Here is a 9,871-nt window from a genome sequence, read left to right as displayed (position 1 = left end):
TGTTGAAATTTCATTTATGATTCTTTTTTTTTTTCTTTAAGACTTTTAAAATACAAAAAAAAAAATGTTATTTTGTAACAAATTTTACATGTTTTAAAAAATAGTTTATAGTCAATTTCCAAATATCAAAGCACAAATTTTTATAAACTCTAAATGCTTCATGACTAACACTTGGCATAATTTTGTGGAATATAAAATAACAAGAGATAAAAGGTTGAGAAGCTAGAGATGGGTCCAACGTAAAAGAAAAAACATGTGAGGCAAGAGACGGGTTTAAGTTAAAAAAGCATGTACTCTCCATTACATATTACACGATTATTATTTTATTTTTACATATTGTACGTATTTTACACTCTTGTTTATTTCATTTGTATGTGCAACGCAGGTAATCCGACCAATAATTTTAAAGGGAGGGACATACGTCTTTTTACATATATTTTTTTTATCGCTTGTGCAAGAGTTTAATAGAGATTGTAGGCATTGTGGTACCCTCCACTCTTTACACGGACTATCAATATGCCTTGTACCTTGTAGTACATCATATAAATCTCAATCTCGTAGGACCTTGTAGCGTCAAAACACCTATGATACGACCCTTGTCTTCATGTTCGCAAATCTAAACACTTCCTTTTTCTATTTCTTTTTAAAATTATGCTAAAATTGCCTTAAATACTGCATCTCCCTTTGTATTAGGAGTTAACATTAGCATTTATGGCATTCCTATTGAACCAAATATTAACCCATCTATCCATGTCTATAGCACCGAGACCCGGACCCAACCCGACTAGGTCCCACATGGACTCCGACGCATCTAGACCCAGGTCTAAAAATTTAAAAGATAAAAAAAGTACGATATATAATGTAAACTAATATAATTTATATATTTTATACCGGGTTGGGTAGGCATTTGCCCCATCTGACTAGGTAGGGTCCAAGGCAAACTCATGGACACAAACCAGGGTCGCTTCGACCCAAACCGATTGCCGCCCCTACATAGACCTCGCCTCAAAGTCTCCAATCCTACCCTTTGTTGACCCAAAAACAAAAAATGAACCTCAACCCTCTCAAAGAAAATTTACATTAATTGGACATGGGGTCAGAAGCGGTTCAACTGGTCAAACCGGACAAGTTTCGAGTGGTAAAAAAAGTGTTAAAAAAATTAAAAATACAAAATAAAATTTAATAAAATATGAAAAGTACATTTAAATCATGATTAAACAAATCACATCCAAGTGAAGTAGAAAATCAATGAAAAAATGGATTTTAAATAATCGATTTGTACCTCAAGTTATTTTTGAAATTTAAAAAAAAAAAGATGAAAAAAATATAAAAATAAGTATTAATGGCCAAAATGATTTCCAATTTTTACCAAAATGATGAACAACATTAAAAAATGCATTGCAAACAAAATCACTTATTTTTTGAGATTTTATATAAATATTTTTCAATTTTTTTAAAATACCTGGCCGATTTACTAAAACCGGTAGAAACCAAAACCGATCAGTTACGATCTAATCGGGTCTAACCCAATAGTTAGAATTTGAACTGCCTGATTGTTCCTACACTTCACCAACTTATACAAGATTTCCAAAAAGTTCCCCATTAATCCTAAACTCTAAACCTTGAATCCCTAAACTCTGAACCCTCTATTCAATTTCTAATATCTACAATATCTAACAATTAAATATTAGAATATTCAAAAGAATAAAATGTTAATAATTAGAATAAGGTTTAGGGGTTTAGGGACTAAGATACTCTTGTAATGTTAAAAAAGAAGTATAACGACTGACATTTATTTTGCTTTATTCTTTATCTAATAGTTTGGGCTGTCTCCTCCACAAATTCCCTAGAAAAAGGACATCAACTTAAAAATATCTATAAACGACAAAGAGGCTTTCCTTACCACCACCACCCTCATAATACAAAACCTATCTCTATTTTGAGGCCATGTGAGTGAAAATGAGTCCAAATTTAGTGTGGGCCATGTCTTCAATATGAGACCAAGACTTCTCCGCATTCACATCGAAAAATACGGATATGCATCCATTGATTATGACACCATTTTGACTACCCAAGTGGAGAAACATATCCCTCAAAGCGAAAGGAAGACAATAATTAAAAATCTTGTCCTTTTGTTTATGTGATATTTGTATCATACTGAGCAAGTTAGAAATTCTGTTTTGGTAGGACATAGACACCATCGAGTACTAGGCATATTTCCCTTTGACTCTTGGCCTGGTATGGAACACCAAATCGGTTGGAGTTGTTTGGACTCGTTGGGTTACTCACTCTGAAAACTCTCAAATTGGGAAATTAATTGAAATTATAGGTTTTCGCGGGCTCATTTTAGTGAATCGGCTGATTTTTTGATCGGACTTGGCTAATTGCTAGGTCTGGGCCAATTCTCAGCAGAGTCATTTAGTGTACTTCTTGTTGATTTTAGTCTGCCATATGTTTCAGTTTGGAGAGGTCTTTTAGCATTAAATTTGTTTGTATATTGCCTTTATAATTCCAAGAACATATTTGAACTTTACCGACTTGTTCTTTTTTAAAATTGAAATAATTCAATTTTTTTTTTTGTAACATACTGGATTTGAAGCCTGAAACCAGGGGAGTTTGATTCTTGATAGTGTTATTTGAAGCCAAATAATCTCTCTGTTTTTCTAATTTCTAATCTTCATCTTTTTCAGTTTCTCTAATGGCATTTGACTCGGGAGGCGAGGTGACTCTGCTCATACATGCAGTACATTTTTTATTGGATACTAATATAGAATTAGAAAACAAGCCGAGGTTTAAATGGTTAGTACTTGACGATTTACAATGTTACGTCTTAAGCTCAATTCCTAATGGTAGGGATCAATTCTTAATGGTAGGACCCTCTCCCTAGTAACTCACTCAGAAAAAAGATACTAGTATCGAATGTAGCCATCATCACCGACAAGGGAATAACAAACATCTTTTTCCCTCAATAATGCAATTGCCAAGTGGTTATCCTTCATAATATGCCCAACATCCCTATTTTAAAGATGGAAACACTCCAAAAAAAGCAATACAGTGCTTTTCAAAGGTGTTTGAAGTGTCTTGTAAAACTTAAAGTTTTATAACAAGCTTGAAAATTCAAATTCAGATCCTGTCATGCATGTGATAACACATGCGTGCACATTTCTCTCACCATCTCTTAGGATATGTGCATTCATAGCCACGTGCACCAAGAAACATGCACATGCATGTATATATTACCACATGTCACATGCATGCACATTTCTCTCACCATCTCTTAGGATATGTGCATTCATAGCCACGTGCACTAAGAAACATGCACATGCATGTATACCATACCACACATGCATATTTTGATCAAAATGTGGCGTATCAGGCGTTTTTCTCTTAAGAATTTGTTTTTCAATAATGGTACAAAAGTCATATAATAGTATACGTGAAATTTCATGTGGTTAACATGAGATAATGCCATATACTTGGATCCATTTTGGAGCTTTAGTAGGATGTAGCGCTAGAGGGAAAACTTAGTGTGGCTAGAGGGAAAGCTCAGCTGTATGTTTAGATTCTTTACAAAAATTATTTTTAGTATGTTATATATATATATATATAGTTTATTTAATTTCCAAATATATTTTTATCAAATTGTAGGGATTCATGGATGACATCATATTATGTGAGTCATTAATAGACTATCAACAAGTTTAGTTCATTACATAAGATTAACAGTGTGGTGACAACTTGTTAATCCCAATTTGCTGCACTAAAAGGAATTAAGACAAGAGTTATACTTGAATTTTGGCATCAAAAATTTCAATGACGACCTGGAAAACCACTTCACATCTAATTATGAAATTTAAAACTAAAAAAATTAAACATAACGTATGCAAATCTTAGAAACAAATAGTCTAGATAATGTATTATAAGGTGTACCATTTTTGGTACTTTAAAATCTCTCCCCCTCCCAAATCCATATATCGCAATCTTGCGATGATAAATTAGAGAGATTCTCACCATCAAAACGACCTTTTTTTCTGCACTTTAACGATGTAACCTTAAATAAACTTTTTCTATAAATTTCGAAATTTAACTAAATCACATATGTAGTCCCTATATACCACGACCACAACCGAAGGGTGATTTAGTCAAATCAAGGAGAACGAATTTCCAATTCCACATGTTTGTTGAGAAAAAATTGGAAAAAATGAAGGGAAGAAAATCAAAAAAAGGGGAAGAGAAAAATCCAGGCTGCCGACACCGACACTTGCCCGAATAAACGAGTAAGTGGGACTTTGTCGAAGAAATATCAATCACTGATCCCATTTTTCATTTTCAACTATTTGTATGCATATTCAATGTGCCATACCATCATTACACCCTAAAACTTCGCTAGATTTTCAAAACAGGCCGCCCATTTATTTTAAGTCAATGGGCCGCTTGGGAGTTAGCCTTGGACTTTAGTGCACCTCAAAAATCCATCATAGTTGTTTTGATGTTGGAAAATTATCATCTTGACATCGAGATGTATGAATATGAAAAGAAAAAAAAGATTTTGAATATTAAAAATAATTTATCTTACAACAAATTATTTAAACTGTCCATTTTTAAGATTTTCAAGTGTTTGTAGATTTACTTGATTGAACCATTTTTAGAGTTTAAGATTTTATATTTAGAGATGAAAATAGATTCTCACGCCATCTTAAGAATTTTTTACCCTGAAACTATATTTATAATCAAATTTGAATGTGCGTCTTAAATTTTTTTATTTTTTTGGTAATTCAGTGGGGATGATGAGTCCCTACCTCTTTTTTAAAATCGTTAGTGATTTTTTGATGCGCTAGGTGATAATGGAAACTTAGACTTTAGTTGAGGCACAAGTGATGCTACCACCACGACCCCAACCTCATTATCATTTTAAAAGTGGTATATCAGTGGGGAATTGAGCTCCTACCCTTTGGTGAGAATGGAGTCAAATACGTCACCATAAAGCTTGGCAATACTACCGCCAAAGCCCTAGGTCATTCTCATTATACGCCTTAATTTGATTGTTTAACGTTGCAAACTTATACAAACCATAGCGTGATAGATATACCTCCGAATTCACTCCCACAGTGACAAAGGAGTATGCTCCTTAATCTAGAGACCTATCAAGTAATCGAGAGACCTATCAAGTAACAGTGAAAACAAACTTCATAGATATACTTGAATCAATTTGGATGATACTTAATTTTATTTAGAATATATTGTTTTAACTATAATGATATACTAGACAATATTATGTTGTTGATCGTGTGATATGTATTTTGTATTATGTATAATATTATTACGGGATCGTATACAATGAGACTATCTATCTTTAGTACAAAAAACTCACAATTACTTACAACCATTCGATGTGAAATCTGATAATTTTGGTATGTCACAAAGTTCAAGAAAAATTTCTGTTGAGTTTTGAGTTTGGTTAGTGGAATAAATACATCTACCCAACTTTACATCTAATGGTCATTATTAATTGTGATCACCTTATACTAAAGAAAAATGGTCTCAATTGTCTACTCTTTTTATTATTAATTATTTGAAAACATGTGATTTTTAGTAATTATTATGAATGAAGTTAAAAAGGTTTTTTTTAAAAAAATAAACTTACATGCCAAAATGCCTATAAACTTATCTCATATAACTCGTCTCATTAACAACATTAGTTTGATTAAAATAGCATTTTAGCAGTGATAACAAGTACATCCAATCAGGTCTAAGCAAATAACGTATTGTTATTGAACAAAAATAATATTGATCAAAGACATAACAAGTACATCCAATCAGGTCTAAACAAATAACGTATTGCTATAGAACAAAAATAATATTGATCAAAGACCATCCAACTTTTTGGACGATCACATCAAAGTATTTAAGAAGTTTAGATTGATTTCTTTTCTTTCAAATTTTTAACCGGACCAAAAATTTGACATCTTTTCGAGTACTTGTACTCGAGGAGTAAGCAAGTGTGGAGATGCGAGCAATGATCTAATGCAAGGGTCGCATCATAGTACAATGAAACGACATTTTTAGAAATTTATGTTTGTGATATTTGTATGATTTTAAATTTTACATGCACACTCTCTTCATCTTAATGATCAATCCAAAAAAAAAAAAAGGGTTCAATTTGAATCCTAGATATAGTCAATATGAGTCTCCATAAAAAACGAATCTAGACCATTCATTTTGTGAATTTCAAGATCTTAGCCTTTATAAACTCAAAATCATTTTTTTCTTTATTAACATTGTTCATCTAATGGTAATAAAGCCATCCAAAAAAATTGAAAATGAAAAAAATTTTCTAAGGCCAAGATCTAAACATCTCACCAAAATGAACGGCCTATGTTAATTGGGCTAAAAAAATACTTTTTAGGTTGTGTCTTCAAATTTTCTTTTTTTTGTGATTGTGCACAATTAAAAGAGTGTATATTTCAAATTTAGATCAAACAAATCGCCATAAGATGATTTTTAAGGTTATTACATCATATTACTATACAACGGTTACATGAAATCATAGCCTGTAGAGATGCACCATAACTAATGGAAAAGGAATTTGTGCGCCAGGGAATGCACTTCTACAATAGTGTCCCCTGAGGCCCTTAACATCTCATCATGCAATGATGTTAAAGAATCACTATCCCAACAAAATATTAGATTAGAGGAGTTAAAAAATAGGAAAAAGTTTATATAGAGCTGAGGCTCTAAACAATCAAATTAGAGCTCACCTCAAAAAATTTAACTAGGCTCTAAACAATCAAATTAGAGCTCACCTCAAAAAATTTAACTAGAAGAAGTTGTTTTGTTGCCCAAACATCCTCAAATTGATCATCTCAACATCAAGATGCATGGACGTGAGAAAAAAATAGATTTCAAAATTTTGAAATAGTGCATCTTGTAATGCATGTTTGGAATATAAATTTTCAAGATTTTCAAGTTTTCATAGAACTGCTCGATCTACACTATGTTTGAAACTTTAAAATTTATAATTAAAGATGAAAATTTATTTTAAGGCTTTCACAAATATTTTTTGTATTGAAACAACATTGATCGACATTATTTGAAGGTGTGCTTTACTTTAATTGTTCAGAGATTTGGCTCTATACAAACCGCACCTAATATATAAAAAAATTTGTTTTAAATTTTTTAAAACGTGTTTCTTTTTTAGATTCATGTTCATCATGGCTGGATCCTATTTTATGGCCAGATTCGGAACGGTCCAGTCGATACCCGATCCAGATCGCCCGATTCCAAATCGGTTCACTGATTTTTTAAATTAGATCTAAAATTCATTTCTAAAATAGATTTTAGAGAGTTGAATCATTTAAATGGATGAATCGACCGACTCATAGAAACCATATTCATAATCAATTATTTCATAACCAATTATTCTACAATTTATAATAGGAAAAAGTTTATAGAGAGCGAGACTCTAAACAATCAAATTAGAGCCCACCTCAAAAATTTCACTAGAAGAGGATGCCCAAATACCCTCACATTGATTATCTCAACCAGCGTTTTAAAAAACGCCGAGTCAAACCGGACGCGCCCGGTTCGACTCGGAAATCGTGAAAAGGGACCGGATCGCCCAAAAAATCGGAAATCGTCCGGTTCTAGAGAGAACCGGACGATTCTGTACAGTGAATCGCCGATTCACTGTACGGAATCGGCGAGTCCGAACAGTGAATCGGCGATTCCGTACGGTTTTTTTTTTTTTTTTTTTTTTTTTTGTAATCCATGATAGATTTTTTTGTAATACTTGATCGATTTTTTTGTAATCCATGATCAAATTGTTTTTGTTTTTTTGTAATCCATGATCGAATTTTTTGGTTTTTTGTAACCCATAATAGAATTTTTTGTAATCCATGATCGAAATGTTTGTTTTCTTTTCTTGTAATCCATGATTGATTTTTTTGTTTTTTTTTTTTTTTTTGTAACCCATGATAGAATTTTTTGTAATCCATGATCAAATGTTTTGTAATACATGATCGAAATGTTTGTTTTTTTTTTGTAATCCATGATCGAAATGTTTGTTTTTTTTTTTGTAATCCATGATTGAATTTTTTGTTTTTTGCTTTTTTTGTAACCCATGATAGAGTTTTTTGTAATTCATGATTGAATTTTTTGTAATCCATGATCGAACTATTTTTTTCTTTTTTTGTAATTCACGATTGAATTTTTTGTTTTTTTTTGTTTGTTTTTTTTTGTAATCCATGATCGAATTTTATGTAATCCATGATCGCATTTTATGTAATCCATGATCGAATTTTATGTAATCCATGATTGAATTTTTTGAAAATTTGTGATTTTTTTTGTTTAATCCATGATCGATTTTTTTTTTGTAATCCATGATAGAATTTTTTGAAAATTTGTGATTTTTTTTTTAATCCATGATCGATTTTTTTGAAAATTTGTTTTTTTTTTTTTTTAATCCATATTATTCAAAGAGAAAACGAGAGAGATGATGATTCTGAGGCCACCCTATCCCAGCCATATTATTCACATATCGAGTCCCAACAGCAACAATGTAGGGATGAGCACGAAATACTGTTTTGCAATGTCAAAATCATATGTTTTGGAATTTTTTGGGGTATGCCTCACTTCTACAGTACAAGGTTGGGCTAGCAGGATAGGGGGGTGTTCTTTCATATTCTAATGGTATGGAGATTTTGTTTTACTATGGTCCATGTAGAGTGGAGACAACCAATATGCTGAAATCTTAGCAGTTCTACAATGAATTAAATTATTGAAAGAACTATATCTTAATATGGTATGGGTGGTGGAAGGGGATTCATTGAATGTCATCAACGTGTTTAGAGAAGGGTAAGCCTCAAGGGAATTTGAGGAAGTATTGGTTACAGGCGGTGTTTAAAAAAACGCCGAGTCGAACCGAACTCGTCCAGTTCGACTCGAGAATCGGCATAAACGGATCGAATCGGCAAAAAAAACGGGAATCGTCCGGTTCTAGAGAGAACCGGACGAATCTGTATAGTGACTCGCCGATTCACTGTACGGAATCGGCGAGTCCCGCACGGATTTTTTTTTTTTTTTTTTTTTTTTTTTTTTTTTTTTTTTTTTTTTTTTTTTTTGTAATCCATGATAGATTTTTTTATAATAATTTATCGAGTTTTTTGTAATCCATGATCGAATTGTTTTTTTTTTTTTTTGTAATCCATGATCGAATTTTTTGTTTTTTTTTTTTTTTTGTAACCCATGATAAAATTTTTTGTAATCCATGATCGAATTTTTTGTAATCCATGATCGAAATATTTGTTTTTTTTTCTTGTAATCCATGATCGAATTTTTTGTTTTTTGTTTTTTTTTTGTAACCCATGATAGAATTTTTTGTAATCCATGATCGAATGTTTTGTAATCCATGATTGAAATGTTTGTTTTTTTTTTGTAATCCATGATCGAAATGTTTGTTTTTTTTTTTGTAATCCATTATCGAATTTTTTTTTTTTTGTTTTTTTTGTAACCCATGATAGAGTTTTTTGTAATCCATGATTGAATTGTTTGTAATCCATGATCGAATTGTTTTTTTCTTTTTTGTAATCTATGATCGAATTTTTTGTTTTTTTTTTTGGTTTTTTTTTGTTTGTTTTTTTTTGTAATCCATGATCGAATTTTATGTAATCCATGATCGAATTTTATGTAATCCATGATCGAATTTTTTGTAATCCATGATTGAATTTTTTGAAAATTTGTGATTTTTTTTTTTAATCCATGATCAAATTTTTTTTTGTAATCCATGATAGAATTTTTTGAAAATTTGTGATTTTTTTTTTTAATCCATGATCAAATTTTTTTTTGTAATCCATGATAGAATTTTTTGAAAATT

The sequence above is a fragment of the Amborella trichopoda genome, chromosome 6, assembly GCF_054954075.1.
Source record: "Amborella trichopoda isolate Santa Cruz 75 chromosome 6, AtrichopodaSantaCruz75HAP2 v2.0, whole genome shotgun sequence".
Taxonomy (NCBI): domain Eukaryota; kingdom Viridiplantae; phylum Streptophyta; class Magnoliopsida; order Amborellales; family Amborellaceae; genus Amborella; species Amborella trichopoda.
This window is presented reverse-complemented; position numbering follows the sequence as displayed.